The following is a 24,608-nucleotide window of genomic DNA, read 5'->3' as shown; positions in this document are numbered from 1 at the left end:
TTTTTTTTCTCTTTATTGATTTTAGAGAGAGAGGAAGAGAAGGGAGAGAGAGAGAAAAACATCGATGAGAGAGAACATGGGTTGGCCACCTCTGCATGCCCTCTAATGGGGATTTGGCCACAACCTGGGCATGTGACCTGACCAGAATCCAACCAGGGACCTCTTGGTGCATGGGTAGATGCTCAACCAGTAGGCCACACTGACTGGATGACCCCATCACTTTTAAAAGTTATTAGAATGGGCCCTGGCTGATTTGGCTCAGCAGTTAGAGCATCCACCTGTGGACCAAAGGATCCAGGGTTTGAATTCGGCCAAGGGCACACACCTGTGTGGAAGGCAACCAATCAATGTGCTCACATCCATATTTCTCTCTCTTTCCTTCCCGCTCCTCAGGTGAGGATTAAAAAATAAATGCTTCATGTCTACCCTTTTCCAGTATTCAAATAAAGCTTCAGTACCTGAAAGGAACATGTCACTTCAAATAATCTCCTTTTCGAAGAGTTAATTTTTCAAAGTCGAAAAACATAAAATCATCAGCAGGCTCTGTTTCTACAAGTTTTGTAAAAGGCCCCCTTTGAACAGGAACTTTCAAGTAGAATCTGCCTCCTACTGTATGCAGGATTTGATATCTGAAGAGCTAGAGGGCACACAATCCAGCAATTACCTTAACACTGAAAGTTATTGCTAATTTGAATCTCTTCAATGTGACATTTCAACAGCTAAACTTGTGGGTTTTTTCGTTAGCCCAGGGGATGGATTTAAAAGGTTCGAAAAATTGTAGCACCACTTTCACAGACAGGAAGAATGGTGTTGAAAATAATAAAACAGAAGCTTAATGAATAAAGAACCAGAACTTGTCACCTTCTGATAATTTGTCCAGAGTTAAGGAGACACTGCGGTGCCAGAGAAATACTAAGGACTCCAAGAGGGCAGGTCAAGATCCAGAAACCAACAGAGGCTTTTTTTAAATGGGAACACAGGTAACAAGCTCCACTGGTCCCCCAGGCAAAAGGAGTTCCCAAATCCGTGTGAGTGGAGAGTGGCTTTGGAAGTGTCTTTCCTTCTAGACCCTTGGCCCTTTGTTCCCGCCCATTCTATTTCCAGCTCTTCTCCACTTTCTCCAGGGTCTTGATGGAACGGGCTGGACTCTGGTCTGCAGGACTCAAGTAGGCTTTGTCTCTGACGACCCAGCTTCTTGCATGTAGCTGGTTCTGCACAGCAGACACAGCGGCACAGGTAGCCTGGCTGCAAACCCGGGCAGGCTGGTCGTTCTGTCTGGTGTTACCTCTTGGTTGAGAAGGTCCATGAATTCTTGACGCACTTGCTGTGCCACCAGCTGGATGTTCTTCCCCATTGTCATCTCATTCCGTCCTCCAAGACTGGGTCTGGCTGAGTACTCAGCCACAGTTTACTAGGAAATTGCTTCACAGATACATGCAAGGTCCCGAGCCAATTGATCGGCCACCCCTTCTTCTGAGGACTCCAGGAGGTTCACCAGTGCAGCCCCGCCTCCGACTGGAAGATTCGGCCCAATCTTGTCCAACTTCGTCAGCAAGGTCCAGCCTCTGTTTCTACAGATGGCTCTTCTGAGAACACCTCTCAGTATTGAGGGGTTTAAGCACTCAGGAGAGGACAATGGCCTCTGGATTCAGCACTTGTCACTTTGTATTTAGATGTGATCTTGGGAGGGGCAATCTTCCAGAGGCGCAGCAAAAAGATCTCACTGGGTTAGAGCCTCGGCCTGCCGACCAAGGAGTCCCAGGTTTGATTCTGGTCAAGGGTACCAACCTCGGTTGTGGTTCATCCCCGCCCCAGATGGGGTCGAGCTGGTGGCAATCAATGGATGTGTCTCTCTCACACCAATGTCTCTCTCTCTCTCCCCCCTCCCTCCCACTCTCTCTGAAGATAAAATGTAAAGGTATCCTCCCTTGAGGATTAAAAAACGAGAGAAAAAAAATATCTCACTGGGGTTCATCACAGCCCCCATCAGCTCCTCCTCACAAAGGAGACTCAGGGGTTCTTGGTCCCTGAGAAATGGGACCTCTGTGAATAACAGTCTGATCCTATAGATGCAAGTCCTGCTCATCAAGATCTGCCCCTCCTCCATCTGTCGTTTCCTGTAGTGAAGGCCCATGTTCTTCGCCAGGCCGGCTGTCCAGTGGGGTAGCAGCAGGTCCCAGCGGCAGTAGCCAGTCCTGCGGGCGCTCAGTGCGCCACCATCCGCTGGCCAGGTGGGGTAGCAGGCCAGCCCCTCCTGGCTCCGGTGGCAGGGCAGGCCTGCCAGTGGGCGCTGGCCGCCGCAGGGGTTTGACGTAGGCTTCTCCCAGAGGCTTTTATGTAATATCTGTATTTCAAATATTTTCTCCCATTTTTTTCTCTTTTTTTTTTTACTTTTTCAAATAAAATTTCCTTAGTAGTATCCCCTGATGTATAGAAATTTTTCATTTTGAAACAGTTCGATGTATCTCATTTTTCTTTATAGAGCATACTTTTTTTCATGTCACATCTAAGAATACTTTGGCTCACCTAAGAAAACAAAGAGTCCATTATGTCTTTTCTTCTATGAGTTGAACATTTGTAGTGTAATTATGCTGATTAAAGATTATTTTCTACTAATTCTATCATTTGTGTCACTTCTGTTTCTATTGATTGATTTTTCTCAATATTAAAAGCCATATTTTCTTACTTGTTTGAAAATTTTGTTATATTTGATTAGATAACAGACATTGTGTTTTTGTACATTATTAGTTCTTGAATTATTTTCAATTTCTCTCTGAAGATAAAATGTAAAGGTATCCTTCTGTGAGGATTAAAAAGAAGAGAAAAAATAATCTCTTTGGGGTTCATCAACAAATTATTTTTGTTTTGGATATTGTTCTTTTATATGGAAATTACTTGATACTGTTGAGATTTGTCTTTAAGCTTTATTATTTTAGGACAGAGAAGACTTCACTTGAAGGCAAACTTTGACTTAGAATTTTGGTGCAAAATTCTACGTGAGCACTGAATACCTGGGTATTCTACCTGGATACTGTGAATTATAATATTTTCTATTCTGGCTGAAAGGAATAGTTAATTGACCCTGGAATTCTTTGAGTCACAGTGATTGTTCCCATTAAACTTTTAAGATGCTTCCTTCCAGAGCCTTAGTTAGCATCCTCACATTTATGAACTGATCAGGCCTCAGCTGAAGACTCAGACTCAAGTGGGGCATTTTATATATCTTTTCTGTCTCTTTCTCTCTCTCTCTCTCTCTCTCTCTCTCTCTCTCTCTCTCTCTCTCTCTCCCTCTCCCTCTCTCTCTCTCTCTTTCCCTCCCTCCCTTCAGCAGCTCCTATCAATCCAGTTCTCAACTTTGTAAACTCTTGAACTTTTCAATCTACCAGCCTTATCTCTTCAACTTTGGGCTCCACCAGGGTTCCTACTCCCAGCGCAGAAGCTTAAAATGCAGCTCTAAACAGCTGAAAAAATCATACACTTTATCTCATCTGTTTCCACTTCTCAGAAATAACACTACTGTGATGCTTAATATCCAATACCTAAAACTACGGATTTACATGTTTTGTTCATTTTATTCCCTTGTTGCATTGAGGAAGTAAATTCAGTCCCCATCTTGGTCTGAAAAGTCTACCACTGTGTGTCCATGGTGTATCAGGGGTTTTATGTCTTCCATCTGTACCAGTTTCCATGCTTCCCACTCCACAAACACTCAACTAAACACTGTACTAAAATCATATAGTACAGGGTTTTTTTGATTGTATATAAATACTTGTACAAATTTCTGTATTAGTGAAAGTGAACATTGCAAAATAAAGTGTATGAAGTGTCATATAATACTACAGTGTGAACATTCTTGTTTTGCATGTGGCTTTTATTTCTGATGTGACTTCGGGAATCAGGCTCCTTCAGTTGTCTGGCTCTGCAAGGCTCAGCACATGATCTCTTCAGTGTCTTCCATGTGGCTGGAAGAGTAAAATAAAATAGAAGAGCATCCATGATAGGTGTGTGTTTGCCCTGAAAATGTAATATATTGATCCTACTCATACTTGATTCTTTAGAACTCACAAGTCTAACTATAAGCAAGGATATAAATTTAGTATAGCTTTATTCCCAGGATAAAAAGGAAAATAGTTTTTTTGTGAACAAGTCAACACCCTTGATTTTCAACACACCAGACAGGTTTTTTGCTTGCTTGTTTTTTCCTACTTATATTAAATTGTATGTGTATGATTGAGAGTGTGTGTGTGTGTGTGTGTGTGTGTGTTCATTTTCAAATGAAACTACTGAGGTTTGAGAGTCCATATTAAACTAAATTCAAAACTAGTTGATGAAACACACACACACAAAAATAAAATATGAACCTAATTTTTCATGGTCAAAATTTTACAATTCCACAACAAAGGACTCTGAACTAGATTTGTAGCTAATAATAATAATAATAATATAATAATGTAACCTAGCCAGTGTGGTTCCATGGTTGAGTGTTGACCCATGCACTGAGAGGTCACCAGTTGGATCCCCAGTCAGGGCACATGCCCAGGTTGTGGGCCAAATCCCCAGTGGGGGGCATGCAGGAGGCGGCCAATCAATGTTCTCTCTCATTGATGTTTCTATCTCTCTCTCTCCCTTCCTCACTCTCATACATCAATAAAGAGAATAATAATAATAATAATAATAATAATGTAAACACATTCTTCTTACATAGGTAAATAGATTTTTCACACGATTTAAGACAAAAAAATAGTAATTCTGATGAGTCTGCTTTGAAATAGAGAGGACTGATTTGGTACTATCATCTAATGTGCTTTTTAAAAATTTCTTTAAAAAAAATTTAGTTTACTTTTTCTTATTATTTTTTATGAGATATAACTGACTTATAACATTATATTAGTTTCAGCAGTTCAACATACTGATTAGATATTTGTATATATATTGCAAATGATTATCACAATAAATCTAGTAATGTCCATCAACATACTTAGTCTCAAAAAACATTTTTTTTGTGGTGAGAATTTTTTCTAAAATGTATCTTTATTGTTGAAAGTATTACAGATGTCCCCCCTTTTACCCCATTGACCCCCTCCATTCCTCTCCCACCACCACCCAGGCCTTCACCGCACTATTGTCTGTATCCATGTGTTATGCATATATGCATATATGTACTTTAGTTAGTCTCTTCCTGCCCCCCCTTCCATATGTATGCTTTTGTAACATTACTTTCAAGCTTCATTTTTCACTATAAAAAATAGTTTCATATAATTGTATTTTCTAAGTTTCTAGCTTAAAAATGTATTAGTCAGGCTTCTCCAGAGAAACATAAAGAGTAGTATCTATCTGTCTCTCATCTATCTATGGAATTGGCTTATGTGATTAGAGAGGCTAATAAGTCCCAAGCTCTACAATCTCTGTTCAATTGTGTAGCTCTCCTGAGAACCAGGCAAGTTGGTGGTGGTTTGTATCATCTCACAGAAACAACCAAAATAATGTTGACCTATTATCTAGTCATCTCATGGGTCAGTCAAGTTGACACGCAAAGTTAGCCATCAGAATAAATATTATTCCATTGTGGTTATGCTCTAAGAGAGAATTATAGACTTATTAGAAAGATAAGAGTTGAATTTCTTTCCAGTGAAGAGTTATACCAATACAAATTTAAAGTTGGTAATAAAATGATGAACATACAAATAAATGCAGTGTCTGATACAGCACGAGGCATGTATTAAGAATCAACATTTTAAAATATTTGGCTCAGCTTTTTTACCTATATTATTATATGTATGTGTAATGTAAATTTTTTTATGCATATGACTTTTTTTTTCTTTCAAAAACCATTACTTTTGAAGGTAAAAGCCTTGGAAGAGTTTCTCGAAAAATAGATCTCACAAAATACAGCAAAGGATTTTTATCACAACCCTCATGATTCATAAATTTAAGTGTTCCCTACTGTATTTCCTGTTCCATTTTCAAATATCAGCTCCTCCTAAAGCTATCTCTTGGCTCTTCGATTACATTTAGCTGTATGTGAGTGGTAGAGGGGTAGGGAGGAATGAATTATTCATTGTGTTGTAATTCTATATTTAGATTAAACTGAAAAATGTTAGGTAATGAACCTAGATTTATTAAAACAAAAAAATAAATGTAGGAATGACTTCTTAGAGGACAAAAAGTATAACTTACCTAAAAAATATATAAGTATTTCATACACACACACATATAATTTAATACAAGGCATTATTTATTTATTTGTGAAAATATTGCTTACGCCTATCCTTTTCATAGAAAATTTGAGTTAAAACAAAAATCAATTTATAATTGTATATTGTTTTTGTTTTGTTTTGTTTTGTATTTGCAATTTATTTTAGCCCCTGAACAATAACCAGGGATGAAAAAAAAAAAAAAAAAAAAAGAAATACAATGACCACAGCAAAACTTCACAATAATTGAGTCACAATTTACTGCCCGAAGTGTAGAGATAAAAAGGGTCAATGATATGACTTACAATATTCATGATCAACAACTATTTTACCAGTGGCACAGGAGCCATGCAAAGCTGTTTCTTCTGCTATTTCTTTGCCTTTATTTTCCCCCTTTTTCTACATAAAGAAAATGTGTTTCTTTTTTTAAAGTATTTAATTTTTTTTTTTTTTCTGTATTGATTTGAGAGAGAGAGACAAAGGGAGAGAGAGAGATAGAAACATCGATGAGAAAGAACATCAATTGAGTGCCTCCTGCATATCCCGCCCTGGGGATCAGCCCCACAACCTGGGCATGTGCCCTGACCAGGAATTGAACCAGCGACCTCTTGGTGTATGGATCAATGCTCAACCCCTGAACCACTCTGTTGGGCAGAAAATTAGTTTTGTTCTTGTTGCCACATCTTATGTAAATACCTGGGAAGATGTTCTTCATATTCAGAATGTGATTTAGATGGTTTGATTTAAAGTCTAAATCCAAAAACATAAATAAAATCCACTTGGTATTGGGGCAGCGGAAACCATCACGTAACAGGTAGTTTCTCCAAAGAAGTAGAAACTATGTTACCTCTGAAAATGCCTACTGTAGATTTTAAAATATGGAACCGTGTGTCATATGTATTTTTATTCCAGAGATAGAAGAAACAAATTAATTTTCAATATAACTGACAAATGATAGTCATAATGGTAAAAGTTGTGAGGGCTCTGAATTCATTTCTGAGTTTTTTTCTCTTTTTAGGAATTCCCTGTAGGGCAATAAACATTGAGAGGAAGCAAGAATTGATTGACTTGGTGATCGATAACTATTATTCAGAGCAGGCGGGCTACCTGCTCCAATGAATATAACAACTCAATTACCTTATTATCATATTTTGTATTTCTCCTGGCTTTTCTGTTTATTCTGTATTCTGGAACAAGCTAGTGGTTCCCTGGAGAGTGTAAAGTTTCAGCTTTCTAGTGAAGCTACCCAGACAGCAATGTTTATAATATCTGGCCTTCCCTTTGCTTTCATCCTATTATTAATATGAATAAGCTAGCTACAGAGGGAAACAGTTTTATATCCATCAAATTCAAATATAAAAGCCAGAGGCTTGATATTACTAAATAAAGTCATGTGAATTAAGGAATAATGATATTAGTTATAATATTTAAAATTTTAAGTTTATAATATTGTCAAAATATTTTAAATAATTTTATAGATAACGTTAATTTGATGACTCTATTCCAAAACTATAAAATATTTACTTTTGAATAAGATGAAGATGGAAGCATTTAATTTTTTAAATAAGTTTTGTATTGACTTTTTAGAGAGAGAGGAAGGGAGAGAGAGATAGAAACATAGATGTGACAGAGAAACATGGATTGGCTGCCTCCTGCATTTCCCCTACTGGGGATTGAGCCCACAACCCCAGCATATGCCATGGCCAGTAATCGAACTGGGACTTCTCAGTCCATGGGAAGATGCTCAATACACTGAGCCACACCAGCCGGGCCACAGAAGCATTTTAATTCACATAAGAAGAACCCTTTTCCTGCCCAGAAATAAGTTCAAAATTCTGTATCACTGAGATGCTTCTTTATTTCAGCTTTAGGAGTTTACAAATTAAATTTAAGAACTAATAGGCAGTGTATAAAAACATAGGAAATAAGAGAAAAGAAAAAAGATATCTTATTTCTGATATTTTTGAAAAACATATACAACTTGTTGCAATCATAATGACATCTTTGTTCTCCAAAGTAATTAAAATTTTTGACAAATTACATATAGTATAGTATAAGATCATTTTAATATGCCGACAAAAAGGAGTGATTTTTCATATCTGATATCACACAATTCAATCCTTGTAAAATATAGACTTTAAAATGTGTAGGACAAAGTAATAGAGAATGATTGTATTTTGTGTGTGTGAAAGAAAAGGAAGCTTAAAATATTAAAGCAGCATAAACATCATGCCTATTGAGATAATTTACACTTTACACACACACACACCCCAGAAAAAGTACCAATCAAACTGCGTGGTTCTTTATTTTGTTGTTTATTTTGTATATTGGATATAAACTATCAAACTATGAAGTCAGTTATCTCTTAGATTTTTTGTAATTTTCTCTGAATGTATAGCCTTATATACCTTTTAATATCCCTGTTATTTACTTTACATTATCAACTAACAGAGTAAGTAGAATTTCTGTTCAGTTCTTTTGGTCTGGTACTGACAAAACGTCCTATGATGTGGATACTTTGTACACAGCACTTGATAGGAAAGATAATGTTCCAATTTAAAATAGACTATTGTATAATGCAATCCATTTAGGATTTTCTATTTGCTTTCTTTCTCAGTAAAAGATAGTATTATCTCATACACACTCAATATGCAGAGAGACTGTAACATATTCTGAATGATATTCAGAAAATCAAAACTTTCTACATAGGATGCAGAATGTTATCAAAGTTAGAAAAAGCACTGCTGTGCCGCGCTCTTGTCCATGAGCTATGCACAAAGACAGCATTTTGTTTTCGGATGCAGCCAATCTGCCACAGATGTAAAGTAAGGAAATAGATTTCTTTCAAATATTTTAAATCGATCCTTTTCCTTAAAGTCATCAGCTTCTGCAGCTAAGGGAAACAGAGAGCTCCTAGCAGTCTTTCAATTTACATTAAAGTTAAAAAAAAAATTGAAATTAGCTATATCTGATTTTAGGTAGTTAAATGTTCTGTATATTTTTATATAGGCTAAACAGAGGTCACAAGAAAACTAGAGTAGATCTTAAGTGAGGAGATATATAATTTTGTCCCTAAGCTGTTCTCCATGATCAATATTTGTATGTGACATCACATTGAAAACAACTAAGACATAGGCAAAGGAAGGAGTCTCTTCTCTTGTACATATATTATCCCTATTCTATGGCTAATTAACATAAATCAATTTAGATGAATATACATGCTCCAATATTTTCATAGAGCAAAGATTGAAAGCGCTCACGCTTTCACTTTTCAGGTAAATTATTTCAACTATTTTACATATTTTTCTTTGATACATACAATTGTAAAACTTTAGTGAGTAGATCAGTTTTGGGGTGTGATGTTTAAATATTCTTTTTATATAAAATATCTGGGAGATAACAAAAAAACATTTTAAATTAAGTTAAATTTACTTTTGTGTTTGGAAATTGTGAGACATTTAATTCAAAATATGTGTCTAAATTTTATAGATAATAAATTATTGATGTACTTTTTATTGCACCCAAATGGTAGCATTCTGTAAATGATAGCACTCTACAAAAAGCTAATAGTTGTTCTTTTATGGGAGATTTAATTAGGAGACTCTCAATTCAGTGATATATAGCCACCAAATCTGTTATTTCACTGAATCTCCACAGGCCTCCTGGGTTCTACAGATGCGCAGATTAATCTCGATCCTTTAGGGAAAATTATGTAGCAGATTTCCTCATTTCAGAAGAATACCATGAAAACCACTGTAGTTTGTGTCTTTTGACCTGGTGATTGTTGAAGTCACATGTTAGTATTTTTGATAGGGACCCTAAAAGATTATACCTCAAAGACACATTGAGATGATTCAAATAGCAGGCAGGATCTAGCTTGACTGTGATGATAGTCCCTGAGCTAAACAGGGGAAGAAACATGTTTATTACTAATGTGTTTCTCACGTTCCTATTTTCATAGGAAAGAACAGCTTGATGTCTGCAACTAATTTCTATTTTAGTTAGTAAAATGAAATTAATCTGTCATCAAAGAAAAGTAATTGAATGAAACAAAGAACACATTTTTCATTTAAATGTTTTATTATGTATCTACTTGACTTATGTAAAAATAATCATTGTTATATATTTCACACATGTATATATTTTTCTGAAACAAACTAATAAAATTGGTTGTGCATTATCACTGACAATATCTATGTGATTACTTCCTATCCATGTATCCTATCTGACCTACTATCCTATAATTTTTTGTTCAATTTAATAATGTTTAAGAGCCAACAAAGCCCTGATAACTCTATGTAAAGCCCTCTGCACACTTGGCTTTCAAAGTGAAGTCTTCATTTCTTTTAGCTTCAGGTTTTCATTTCTTTTAAAAGGCAAAGGTTCTGGGCATCCAACAAATTAAAATGTACTCAAACTCTTACTGTAAGGGAACAGGGGATACTCTGTGCTACATCAATGAGGAAATGGAATGCAGAATAGAGAGGCTGAGCATGGTAATGGGTATTGAGAAATGGAAAGATAAATTTACTGTCTACGCTGTTTTGACTAGGGCTAACTTAAATTTTAAGTAGTATCATATTCTAAAAAATTAGCATCACAGATAAAAAAAAAATATGTTAAAGCTTCAAAATGACCAAGACATCAGACTAATTTGTTCTAAAACCAAACCAGAAGTAATGCAAACTATGATTATTTTGTCTTCTTCCAACTTTTTTTTGAAAGATAAAACTTCTTTGAATGAGAACTCAATTTGATTTTATTAAGAATTCATTTTATAAGACAACAATAAGTACCAGGTGCACTGAACATATCTCACAAACCCAAAATAGTTTTAACTATTAAGTATCATACAGTAAGAATTTTCAGATTATAAATAGGTAGCACAGAATGATTTTGAAATAGTTAAAGGGACTTTCATATGTTGACCATTACTTTTTGATTAAAGTTTATTTTTGACATTGCCATTCTAAAAAACTGTTGTCATAAAATATATTTATTCAGATAAATACAATGCTGTCTAAAGATCCCATAAATCTTGCATTCTAATTCTTTAGCTTACACTGGCCCATTGGTTTGTATGATTCCTCTTTCTCTTTTACTTAAAATTTATATTTCTTTCACAGTTCAAATCAGTTCTTAACATTGTTCCTTAACAGTTTATCTAACATACATTAGATTTTACTCTTCAAATAGCTTGCTAGTTGTATATGTCTTATATAGGACCCATTTTTATAATTAGATTGTAAATTACTGCAGAAATTTTACAGAAAATAGATGAGTAATTTTATAGATTCTTATTTATCTAAACCTAAAATTACTCATCAACTGAGTGTGTATTAAGGTTTGTTCTAGATAAAATTAAATTAGGAAGAAACTTGATTAAAACTAAATGAGTAAGTACTTTTATTTTTTGCAAATTATGGAATCATTATACAACTTTTGTGTGTAAGTATATATATGTGTGTGTTTATGTAGGGGAAAAAGTAAGGGAGGGAATTAGGGAGGGGAGAAAGAGAGAGAGAGAGAGAGAAGCTAAGATACTCATTTTCCATGAGGCATACAATATAGTTTCATATTGAAGAGTAGACATTAATACTAAAAAATTTTTAACTTTTTAAAAACGAGTATTTAAAAAATAAATTCTCAAAATAAGAATTTTTCTTCTGGTCTTTATGACAATAAAATTTTATTTAATAATTCAAGCAATGATGGAGAGTTTCATATACTTTAAGAATCATGTTAGTTAAATACTTTCCTCCCTCCCCCCTCTTTTTTTCTCTCATTTATTTCTTTCCATGTCTGTATAAATAGTTGCAAGTATACATCTGTGTTTACACACATAGATATAATTATATTGACATTGACACCTCTTCTCCTTTAACAACATATCTTTCTCAGATATACTTTTATGTTATAGGTTAAAGACCATGGTTAAGTTACCCAGAAAGTATCAGACAGACATTTATTTAAAATGTTATTATGATTGGCTCACATGCTTTACTAGCTATTAAATATTTTTAAACCAACTTTGCATGTAGAAATAATGGACCTTCTTTAATAGCTTCATAAAACTCACTTTTATAGACCCTCCTTATTTATTTAATCAATTCAAAATTGTTGACCCTAGAATTTCCAACAAGAGAAACCCTATATTAAATATCTTTCTAACATATCTTAGCATATTTAACTCATATCTTGTTGGGATAATATTAACATTTGGAGCTCATAGCTCAAATAATTTTGACATATATTGTGAGAATGTACTCCAAAGAGTAGGTCTCATTTAGATGTCTTCCATAATTGCATGTAGCCTGACCACCTTTTATCTTTAATCTTTCAGAAGACTGTAAGCTAGTATCTAATTTTGATTTTACATTTGTTCTTTTGTGCATTCTAAGCCATATTTTTTAAAGTTTTGTAAAAAATTGGAATACGTAAAAACAAAAAAGATTAAGTGTTTTGTAAAGAATAACTCCAATGTAGAGCTCCCTGCTACCCATTCTGAACCATAATAGACTGCAAAAGGAACGAGAAGCCCAAGCCATTGACATTGATAAAAATGGACAGGCATCCAAGGTAAATGGTAACTGTTACCAGTATGACCAGGAACCTCTTGTGGCTGACCACAATGTCTAAGATCTCTAGAAAGTCTCTTTCTTTCTTTCTTTCTTTCTTTCTTTCTTTCTTTCTTTCTTTCTTTCTTTCTTTCTTTCTTTCTTTCTTTCTTTCTTTCTTTCTTTCTTTCTTTTCTTTCTTTCTTTCTTTCCCTCTTCTCTCTCCTCCTCTCCCTCCCTCCCTCCCTCCCTCCCTCCCTCCCTCCCTCCCTCCCTCCCTCCCTTCCTTCCTTCCTTCCTTCCTTCCTTCCTTCCTTCCTTCCTTCCTTCCTTTCATTTTAATTTTATTTTTGTTACAGATGTTTCTCCTTTTTTACCTCATTGACACCTTTCTCCCCATCCCCACCGCCCCATCCCCAGATTTGTTGTCCATATCCATTGGTTATGCATACGTGCATATAAATTCTGTAGTTTATCTCCTCCCCTCCTCCACCACCCCCTCCCCTTAGGGTTGTCAGTCTGTACCCTAGTTCCATGTTTCTGGGTCTACCCTATTCCTCAGACTATGTTCATTGTATTTTACAAATAAGTGAGATCATGTGGTATTTGTCTTTCTCTGATTGGCTTGTTTCGTTTAAGATAATGCTCTCCAGGTCTCTCCTTGTCATCTCAAAGTATAAGAGATATTTATTTCTTACAGCTGCATAGTACTCCATTGTGTATATGTACCACAGCTTTTTTATCCATTCATCTACTGTTAGATATTTGGGCTGTTTTCAGATCTTAGCTATTGTAAATATTGCTGCTATGAACATGGGGGTACATATATTCTTTCTGATTGGTGTTTCAGGCTTCTTAGGGTATATTCCTAGAAGTGGGATCACTGGGTCAAATGGAAGTTCAATTTTTAATTTTTTGAGGTAACTCCACATTGTTTTCCACCAGTATGCATTCCCATCAGCAGTGTACTAGTGTCCCCTTTTCTCCACATCCTCGCCAACACTTGTTTGATGATTTGTTGATGGCGGCCATTCTGACAGGTTTGAGGTGATAACCTCATTGTTGTTTTAATTTGCATCTCTTTGAGGATTAGTGATGTTGAGCACTTCTTCATATGTCTCTTGGCCATTTGTATGTCCTGTTTGGAGAGGTGTCTATTCAGCTCCTCTGCCCATTTTTAAATTGGGTTCTTTTTCTTCTCTTTGTTGAGTTGTATGAGTACTCTATATATTTTGGAAATTAACCCCTTATCTGATGTATCATTGGCAATGATGTTCTCCCATACAGTGGGTTGCCTTTCCATTTTGATTGTCTAGAAAGTCTTATCTAAACTCCTCAGCCAGCTCTAGCCCCAGGATAGCTATCTGACCACCGATGGCTCACAGCTTCCTCTAGTGGCAATGTTTATTTCCGTTAATGTTGGGGACTGAAAAAGACAAGACATCCTTAAAGGTCAGCAGAAAATTAGGCTAGAAAGAACCCTGAATGTAATAAATATGCAAATTAAAGGAACCTACTTTCATTCTTCTGGAGACATGTTGCTGATGAGCTAGTGAGTATTATTATTAAAAAAAAAAAAGAATTAGACCACAAAGAAGAGTAAATGTGTACATAAGATTTTAAAAGGTAATTAAATCTTTTAAAAAGGTAAAATTTTTAAACCCCAAATAAATGTAATATTGTACAGAAGATATAAAATATGCAGAATTTAGATTATAACTACAATGGCACAAAATTGAGGAGGGGAGAAGCAGAAATATAATAATCTAATAATTTTGTACATGGAAGAATTCAGATAGCTATAAAGTAGATGGTGACAAGTTATATACTTGTATTATAAACCCTAGCAATCACTTAAAAAACAAATACGATAGGAATAGATAATAAGCTAATTAATTACATAATCAGAATCTTGAACATACTCAGTTAATCAGTTAATTCAAAACAAGGCAGAAGGTAGGGAAAGGGGAACAAGGAACAAATGAGGGGAGAAAAAATAGCAAGAGCAAGTTGATACATTTCAAGTCAGTCATATGCTAAATATAAATGGTCCCAATACCCCATTTGTAAAACAGAGATTGTCAAATTGGATTAAAAACAAAGCAACATTCAACTATATGCTGCCTACCAAGAAATTGATATTAAGTATAAATATACACTAAATAACAGTAATGGAATGAAAAAAGATATATCATGCCAACATTAATTTTAAGGAAAAGGTAAGGCTGAGTAAAAAAAAAAATAATAAAAAATTAAGAAGTACAAATTAAAAGTTACAACATAGTCATGAAATATAAAGTATAGCATGAAGAATAATGTCAATAATATTGTAATAACTATGTATGGTGCCAGGTAGGTATGGATCACTTTGTAAATTATATAAATGTCTCACCATGCTACATATTTGAAGCTAATATAAAATAATATTGAATGTCAACTGTAATTGAAAAAAAAAACTAAAAGGTTGGAGGAACTCTATAATGCAATATAAATTTTAGAGCAAAGAGTATTGATGAGGATGAGCACTGGCATTCCATAATGATACATATTTCTATTAATCGGTAGACCATGCTACTATTATATGGGTATGTATCTATTAACAGAGCTTAAAAAATACATAAAGAAAGATAAGTATCACATGATCTCACTTATATGGAATCTAATGAACAAAATAAGCTGATGAATAAAATAGATCCAGAGACATGGAAGCATGGAACAGATGATGAATCTCAGGGGGAAGAGATTAACCAAAGAATTTGTATTCATCTGTAGAGGCATAATCCATGGACACAGACAGTACTATGGTGAAGTCCTGGGGGGACAGGACCACACAGGAGGAGGTCATTGGGATAAAAAAGGGGACATGTATAATACTTTCAACAATAAAGATAATTTTTTTAAATACATAGAGTAAAAACTAATGGAACTAAAAATACAAGTAAACACATTATCAATTATAGAGACAATCTGAATGCAATTTTCTCAATAATAGATCAAAGAAATAAACAGGAAATCTATAATGACATACAACACTTAAATAATCCTATTACCCATCTTGATCTAACTGACATGTATAGAAGTCTCCATCCAGTATCAGCAGAATACACCTTGTTTGCAAGGGCACCTGGAACATTTCCCAAAACAGACCACAGAATGGGCCATCAAACAAAGCTTAATAAATGTAAAAATTATTTGTTATTTAAAGTATGTTTTTTGATCACTGGAATTCCATTAGAAAGCAACAAAAAACAAATTTGCGTATAATCTCTAAATATTTGAAATCAAATAGCATACGTCTTTAGTCCTAGATATTTGCGTGAGGCAAATAAAGATATATGGCCATATAGTAACTTGTATATATACACTCATAGTACATCTGTTTTTAAAATTGAAAATAGTTCAAGTATCAATCAGCACTAAGTAATAAACAAATTGCAGTAAATGCATAAAATGGAATATGATTTGGCAAAAAAAGGAATATATTATTAATTCATACAACAGCATGCTTATGTAGTGAAACAATTATGTGAAATAGGAAAGAAATTAAAAAGGACATCCTATATAATTCCATTTATCTGAACTTTTTGTGAGATAAATTAATTTATAGCAACATTAAGCAGAGTAGAAATAACCTGTGGAAGTTGAGGGATTGGAGAGTCTGTGGGAGGGGCAGAGAAGATGGATTAAAAGAAAATAAGAAAATTTTGAGGGGTGAAAAATATATTCTTTACCATTTTGGTGATGATTGTATATGGATGTCAAAATATACCAGATTATAAACTTTATTTAATTTTGTGTATACCAATTGTAACAATTGAGCTGTAGAAATGAAATTTTTGAATACATTTATGTCAATATGTGCATTATTTAGTTATATTTCATTTCTTCATTCCAAAATATGAGAATTAAAAATATGCATATGTATTCTATTTTTCATATGTGGGCACATTCATGATTTCTGCTTAACATAGGTCATAGAGTATCTGCCGAGTAAAATAAATAACAAAAGCATATTTGTATTAAATTAACATATTATGTTAGCAGTTATTTGAAAGTTTAGGATGTTTGCTTAACTTTTAATTCTTAATTCAAGCATATTTGCATACCATTTACTTAAAACAAGCTTAAATACTTGAAACTGCTTATTAGTCATTTTAGTTAAGTGCTCTACCTGTATAATTTAGCTCTGCTATTCAGACACTACTGAATAAATTTGCATTGTTGTATAAAATGTCAGTAGTATAGTTGCTCATACATGTTTGTTAATGAATCCCTATTACATTCATGCCACTAATTAACCTGTGAAGTTTTATTTATTTTATCCAGAGACATTTTTTAGACATTTAGTAGCTGTGAACAAAACCTATTACAGATTCCTCTTTTTCAAAAGAACATCCTACTTGTAATGAATATTGTAAATCAGAGGAGTCTACATGGCTTACACCTGCATTTCTTTTTGCCTATATAAAAGCAAATTAATAGTTTAAGCTCCAATTGTTAAAAAGTAATAGCACATTGCTCAATGGCAGCATATATACAAATGAGTGAAAATAGATATTCTGATGAGTAACAATACAGGGACTGATATGAAATATGTTTCTGCTGTAAAAGGTCACTAAATTTCAGAACAACATAAATCAGGAATTGGATTTGCAATTAGAGAAACTATAACTTTAAATCTATCATGCATGTGTGGCCAGGCATGATCAAACGCACACTGATTATTTTGTGAGAAGAGACATTCCCAATCCCCTCCTGTTGGGTTCTGCCAGAAGAAGTAATATAATTTTTAAGCACAATAAAGGTATGTATTTTGATACTTAAATTGCCTAAACTGTAGCATTTTGTATCTGTTGGTGTTAGAAAAATATTCCTGCTTATTATTATAATTTTCTATCTGATCACATGTAATTTTCAGGTTTTTTAAGTCTATTTCAAGAAAGTAGTGTTTCTATGTTATCTAAATTGTATTTTTATAGAGAAACAAGTGAGCCATGTAAGTCTGTGTTTTCCTTTCTAAACATTTGACAAGTCATCTTTAGAAAATAAAAGGCCCTAGATAAGGCTAAAGAAATGTAACAGTAAGATTTCCAAGACATTTTTAGTATTATATACATTATAAAGCTCATAAGTTTGACAAGTGCATTTTATGTGGTAATCTTATAACCACTTTGCTGTTGTTAATTTCTCTTTTCCTTTGCTTGTCTGAGAATTTTAATATTTTAACTTTTGAATATGCATGATTGCTTACATATTTACTACACATGCTTGTTACTAGGATGCCATGAAATATGTCTGAATTAATATATCGAGCGGTTAAATATACAATTATTATTTAATATTCTACCTGATTTCCTGAGCTAGACCTATAGGTTTAAATGTTACCAACATGCCATCCAAGAGACATTCACTATAATAATTTAATAATTTCATCAGATAATTCCAATCTTGAAAAATGCCAGTTTAATGTTTTGAATGGTGTGTTTTAAGCCAGTGCTTCTCTGCCTCTTGAACTGTGTATGTGTCTGGGTTCATAAGCTTTGCTACACATTTTGTTTGTGGAAACCTGGCCTTTTTCTTACAGGTGCACTTGAAAATATGGTGTGAACAAGAGCTAGGTAGACTGAGTATACACAGTTCTCTACCCTTATTTTATGTTATTGTTGAAATTAGAAGTAATATACTTTTATGAAAAAAAAATCAAAACTCCACTGAAACACAAAACAGAAACATCACAAAATTAAATTAACTATAGATACTATAGAAAAAAAAAGAAAACAAATTAAAGTTATGAAGAAAATAATATGGATGGAGACTTGACTTGGGGTGGTGAACATACAATGTACAGATGAGGTATTGTAGAATTATGTACCTGAAATCTGTATAATTATGGTAACTAATCTCACCTCAATAAATTCAATATAAAAGGGAAAAACAACAAAAACTAAATAAAAATTAAAATAGTAATAGAAGTTATAATTCAAATATATGAAATATAACCCTTCTCTGAGAAAACTTAAGACATGCTCTGGGCTCTGAGTCCCCAGACACAGGGTTGGGTGGGACAGTCATTGGAAGGAAAAAGGAAATGGTAAATTTGAACTGCTGAGTTCTTCTGCCCATTTTTTAATTGGGTTCTTTGTCTTCCTTTTGTTGAGTTGTGTGAGCACTCTATATATATTGGAAATTAACCCCTTATCTGATATATCATTGGCAATTAGGCTCTCCCATACAGTGGGTTGCCTTCCGTTTTGATGATTGTATCTTTCGCTGTGCAGAAGCTTTTGAGTTTGATGTAGTCCCATGTGTTCATTTTCTCCTTTGTTTCTGTTGCCTTAGGTGATGTATCAATGAAAATTCTGCTGGGTATGATGTCTGAAATTTTGTTGCCTACAGTTTCTTCTAGAATTTTTATGTATTCATGAGTCACATCTAAGTCTTTTATCCATTTTGAGTTTATTCTTGTTTATGGTGTAAGTTGATGGTCTAGTTTCATTTTTTTGCATGTAGCTGTCCAATTTTCCCAACACCATTTATTAAAGAGGCTGTCTTTACTCCACTGAATGCTCTTGCCACCTTTGTCAAATATTAATTGAGCATATTGCCTTGGGTCCATTTCTGGGTTCTCTGTTCTGTCCCATTGGTCTATATACCAGTTCTTGTGCCAGTACTAGGCTGTTTTGATTACAGTGGCTTTGTAATATAACCTGAAATCTGGTAATGTGATCCCTCCAACTTTGTTCTTCATTTTCAAGATTGCTGTGGCTATTCGAGGCCTTTTTTGGTTCCATATGTACTTTTGGAGTATTTGTTCTAATTCTGTAAACTATTTTGATGGGGATTGCATTGAATCGATAGATTGCTTTGGGTAGTATGAACATTTTAATGATGTTAATTCTTCCAATCCATGAACAAGGTATGTGCTTCCACTTTTTTATGTCTTCCTCTATTTCTTTCTTCAATGACCTGTAGTTTTCTGTGAATAGGTCCCTTATTTTTTTGGTTAAGTTTATTCCTAGGTATCTTAATTTTTTTGCCACAATGGTAAATGGAATTGTTTTCTTAGTTTCTCTTAATGTGAGTTTATCATTGGTGTATAAGAATGCCATTGATTTCTTGACGTTAATTCTGTATCCTGCTACCTTGCCAAATTCATTTATTAAGTCTAGTAGATTTTTTATGGAGTCTTTGGGGCTTTCTCTGTATAGTATCATGTCAGCTGCGAATAATGACAGTTTCACTTCCTCCTTTCCAATACGGATTTCTTTTATTTTGCCTTCCTCTCTGATTGCTGTGGCTAAGTCTTCCAGTAGTATGTTAAATAAGAGTGGCGAAAGTGGGATCCTTGCCTTGTTCCTGTTCTTAAGGGAAATGTTTTTAGTTTTTGCCCATTGAGTATGATGTTGGCTATAGGTCTTTCATATATGGCCTTTATTATGTCAAGGGGTGATCCCTCTATTCCCACATTGCTGAGTGTTTTTATCAGAAATTGATGCTGGATTTTGTCAAAGGCTTTTTTGGCATCTATTGATATGATCATGTGGTTTTTATTCTTCATTTTATTTATGTGGTGTATCACGTTTATTGATTTGCAAATATTGTACCAGCCTTGCATTCCTGGGATGTATCCCAGATGATCATGATGAATAATTTTTTGATGTATTGCTGGATCCGATTGGCTAGTGTTTTGTTCAGGATTTTGGCATCTATGTTCATCAGGGATATTGGCCTGTAATTTTCTTTCTTTGTAGTGTCTTTTTCTGGTTTTGGAATTAGAATTATGCTGGCTTCATAAAACGAGTTTGGAAGTATTTTTTCTTCTTTTGAAATAGTTTGAGGAGAATGGGTGTTAGTTCTTTTTTGAATGTTTGGTAACACTCCCCCGTGAAGCCATCCGGGCCTGGGATTTTGTTTGCTGGGAGAGCCCTGAGTACATCTTCAATTTTTTCTGTTGTTATTGGTTTGTTCATGTTTTCTATCTCTTCCTGGTCCAGTTTGGGGAGACTATGTATTTCTAGAAATTTGTCCATTTTGCTTACATTGTCGAATTTGTTGCCATATGATTGTTTATAGTAGTTGTTAATGAACATTTTTCTTTCTGTGGTGTTAGTTGTTACTTCTCCTCTTTCATTTCTGATGTTGTGTATTTGGGTTCTCTCTCTTTGTTGCTTGGTGAGTCTAGCTAAGGGTCTATCAATCTTTTTATCTTTTTGAAAAACCAGCTCTTTGTTTCATTGATCCTTTGAATTGTTTTTTGGATTCTATGTCATTTATTTCTGCTCTAATCTTTACTATTTCCCTCCTTCTACTTGCTCTGGGGTTTTCTTTTTGTTTGCTCTCTAGTTCTTTACGTTATAAGGTTAGATAATCTATTAGAGATTTTTCTTGTTTTTTGAGGTAGGCCTGTAGTGCTATGAACTTCCCTCTCAGAACTGCTTTCGCTGCATTACACAGATTTTGTGTGGTTGTGTCTTCATTTTCATTGGTTTCCAAGAAGTTTTTAATTTCTTCCTTGATCTCCTCGGTAACCCATTCATTGTTTAATAACCTGCTATTTAGCTTCCATGTGTTCAAATTTCTTTGCATGTTCTTGATGCAATTGATTTCTAGTTTCATGTCATTGTGATCTGAGAAGATGCTTGATATGATTTCAGTGTTCTTGAACTTGTAGAGACTTAGTTTGTGTCCTGATATGTGGTCTATCTTTGAGAATGTCCCATGTGCACTTGAGAAGAATGTGAATTCTGTAGTTTTGGGGTGTAATTCTCTGTAGATATCTATTAAATCCATTTGGTCTAGTGCTTCATTTAGAGTCTCTGTTTCCTTGCTAATTTTTCGTCTAGAGGATCTATCCAGTGATGCCCGCGGGGTGTTGAAGTCCCCTGCTATGATGCGAATGTTACTACATTTTCAGTTGTCCCACAGTTCTCTTAGGCTGTTTTCCTGTTTTTAAATTATTTTTTCCTTTTGGTTTTCTGATTGGTTGATTTTTTCTACCCTATCTTCTAATTCATTTATCTGGTCTTCAGATTCCTATACTCTGCTATTTAGACTTTGCAATGTGTTTTTTATTTCTGATATGTCATTCTTCATTTTTTCTTGGTGGTTTTTAATTTTCAACTCTTTGATTTTCAACATTTCTATGTCTTTACTCATGGTGCTCATGTCCTTACACATGCTGTTGAGCTTCCGCAACATCATGGCTCTAAATTCTAGTTCTGTTAACTTGCTTAACTGCACATCATTTATCTCATCTTCAGTAGAGATCTCTTTTTCTTTCATTTGGCTTTTGTTTCTGTGTTTCACCATTTTGGCTATCATAGTGGGCTTTGGAGCCTGCCAAATTTTCCCTGTGGGTGTTTTTGTTCTGCTGTTTGTGGCTCCCTCTCCTGGGTTTGGATGAGGCAGGGAGGACCCATGTCAAGTCTTACTTTCCTGATTAGAGTTGCTAGCCCAGGGAATGGTAGTTATCCTCCACCTTTTTGCTGGAGTCTATCAGTAACAGTTATTTGAAGAGCCTTGGTTTCTCAGTTGAATGAATAACTCCCACATGTGTTCAGCATAATGGGATTTCCGGAGGGTGGGGCAGATGCTGGTTGTTAATGGGCCTCAATTAGCATTTCAGTGGCCACCAGGTGGGGTTGAATCTCTGAGGGAGGGGCTGCAGCCTGTCCCCAGGGCCCTGGGAAGGAGTAAGGTGACCACAGTTCTGTGTGACCGCAACTCAGCAAAAGCTCTGAGCACCCTCTAAATCCCAAGTGTCCCCACACAGTTCCAGTCCAGTCTGCCCTCCCTCTGCCGGAGCCCAAGGTGAGTGGTTGCTGCTAATTTAGCCTCTGTCCCGGCTCTGCCTTGTGGAGCCGCTTGGGACTTTAACCCAAGGGCGCCATTCCCAGCTAAGTGTGCTGTTTCCAGCTAAGGCCTTAGCTCTGTTGCTCCCGGCCAGGGCTGCGGCAGCTCCCAGCTGCGTGCTAGCACCTAGCTGAGGGCGCAGGTCCCAGCCAAAGCTGCAGCTTCCAGCCAAGGTCGCAGGACTCAGCCGAGGCCACAGGATCCAGCCAAGGACGCTGCAGGTCCCAGCCTAGGCCGCAGGTCCCATCGAGGCCGCAGGTCCCATCGAGGCCGCAGGTCCCAGCAGGGGCCACAGGTCCCAGCCAAGGCCGCCGTGGGTCCCAGGCAAGGCAACAGCAGGTCCTAGCCAAGGTCACAGGACTCAGCCGAAACCACAGGATCCAGCCAAGGATGCTGCAGGTCCCAGCCTAGGCCGCAGGTCCCATGGAGGCTGCAGGTCCCAGCAGGGGCCACAGGTCCCAGCCAAGGCCGCCGCGGGTCCCAGCCAAGGCAACAGCAGGTCCCAGCAGGGGCTGCAGGTCCCAGCCGAGGGTGCAGGTTGCAGTCGAGGCCACCACAGGACCCAGCCCAGGCCGCTGCGGACCGTGGGCTCCTGGCCCCCTCTCACGTCTTCGCAAACCTACCAGGATTGAATCAGTGTCCCTGGTTATGTGGTCCTCCAAGCTGCTTTTCGGTTGCCTTTTCCTGACGATTTGTCTTTATTTTTGTTATAATTCCAGTCTGATCCTGAGAGATGGTCTCTGTAGCTCCATTCACTCTGCTGCCATTTTCCTAGTCTTACCTTTGTTTTTGAATAATACTTTTCACCGAGTGTGAAATGCTGTATTACAAATTCTTCTTGTTTTCTTTATTTCCAATGGAAAATAGGTTATATTTCAATTTGTTACTCTGTAAAAACATCATTTATCTTACTGGATTTTTTAAAATTTCTCTTTATCACTAATTTTGATTAATTTGTTTATGATGTGTCTTGGTACAATTTTAGCAATGTTTATTTATGTGTGGGTTGAGAGTGAATGGTTGCTATACTCCTTAAAGTTTTGGGTGTTAGTTATCATAAACTTGAAAAATATTTTAGCCTTTATTTTTCAAATGATGATTTCTGCTCCTACAACTCCAACTTGCTTCTATCCTATAGGGATTCCAAGATACGTTGTTAGGCCACTGAAAGTGTCCTATAGCTCACTGATTATGGGCTAATATTTTAAAATGCTGCTTTCTTTCTGTTTCATATCAGATCATTTTTATATCTATCTACATCTTCACGTTTACTAAACTTGTATTCTTCAATGTCATTCTTTGTTGAAACATCAAGTATAAATTTCATTACCGACATTGTAGTTTCTGTCTCAGTACATTTAGTTTGGATCTTTTTTACACTTTCCATTTCTCAAATTAACATGCTCAGATTCCCCACTATCAATCTCAGCGTATCAATCTCAGTTATCATTGTTTTTTATGTCCTTGTCTATGAAGTCTAACCACAGTGCCAGTTCTGGGTGAGTTTTGAGTGATTGATTCTCTGAAGGAAGTCTTCTCAGGTCTCTTCAGATTGATCAAAATCAGTGATAAAGAGGAATAAAAAAATCCAGTAAGATAAATTACGTTTTTACAGAGCAACAAATTGAAATATAACCGATTTTCCATTGGAAATAAAGCAAAAAAGAAGACTTTGTAATACAGAATTTCATACTCAGTGGAAAGACCTGTTCTGCAGCCGGCACCTCCTTTGAGAGAGTAAATTGAGGAAATTATAGGGCTTACCTCGTGTGTTTCATATTTCTTATTTATTCTTCTTTTTGGTATGGTCTCTATTTTCTTGAAAAACATTATCTCATGTATTTTTATCACTTTTTTAGTTGTTTGATGCAGAAGCATAAAGCTGGCTCCTGTTATTTCATCTCATCCAGAGACAGTTATTCCTTCTATTTTACGCCAAGTCTTCAATAAACCTTAAGAACAAAGTAATTGTACCTAAACATCTTTAACAACTTAATTGCAATTA

General features: G+C 35.5%; 1 pseudogene; it reads right to left on the bottom strand.

Annotated features, from left to right (window-relative positions):
• Window positions 1–1,094: 1,094 nt before the first annotated feature.
• On the bottom strand, window positions 1,095–23,939 carry LOC118622421 (annotated as a pseudogene).
• Between the last annotated feature and the right edge of the window lie 669 nt (window positions 23,940–24,608).

Source organism: Molossus molossus, unplaced genomic scaffold, assembly GCF_014108415.1.
Source record: "Molossus molossus isolate mMolMol1 unplaced genomic scaffold, mMolMol1.p scaffold_m16_p_9, whole genome shotgun sequence".
Taxonomy (NCBI): domain Eukaryota; kingdom Metazoa; phylum Chordata; class Mammalia; order Chiroptera; family Molossidae; genus Molossus; species Molossus molossus.
This window is presented reverse-complemented; position numbering and strand designations above follow the sequence as displayed.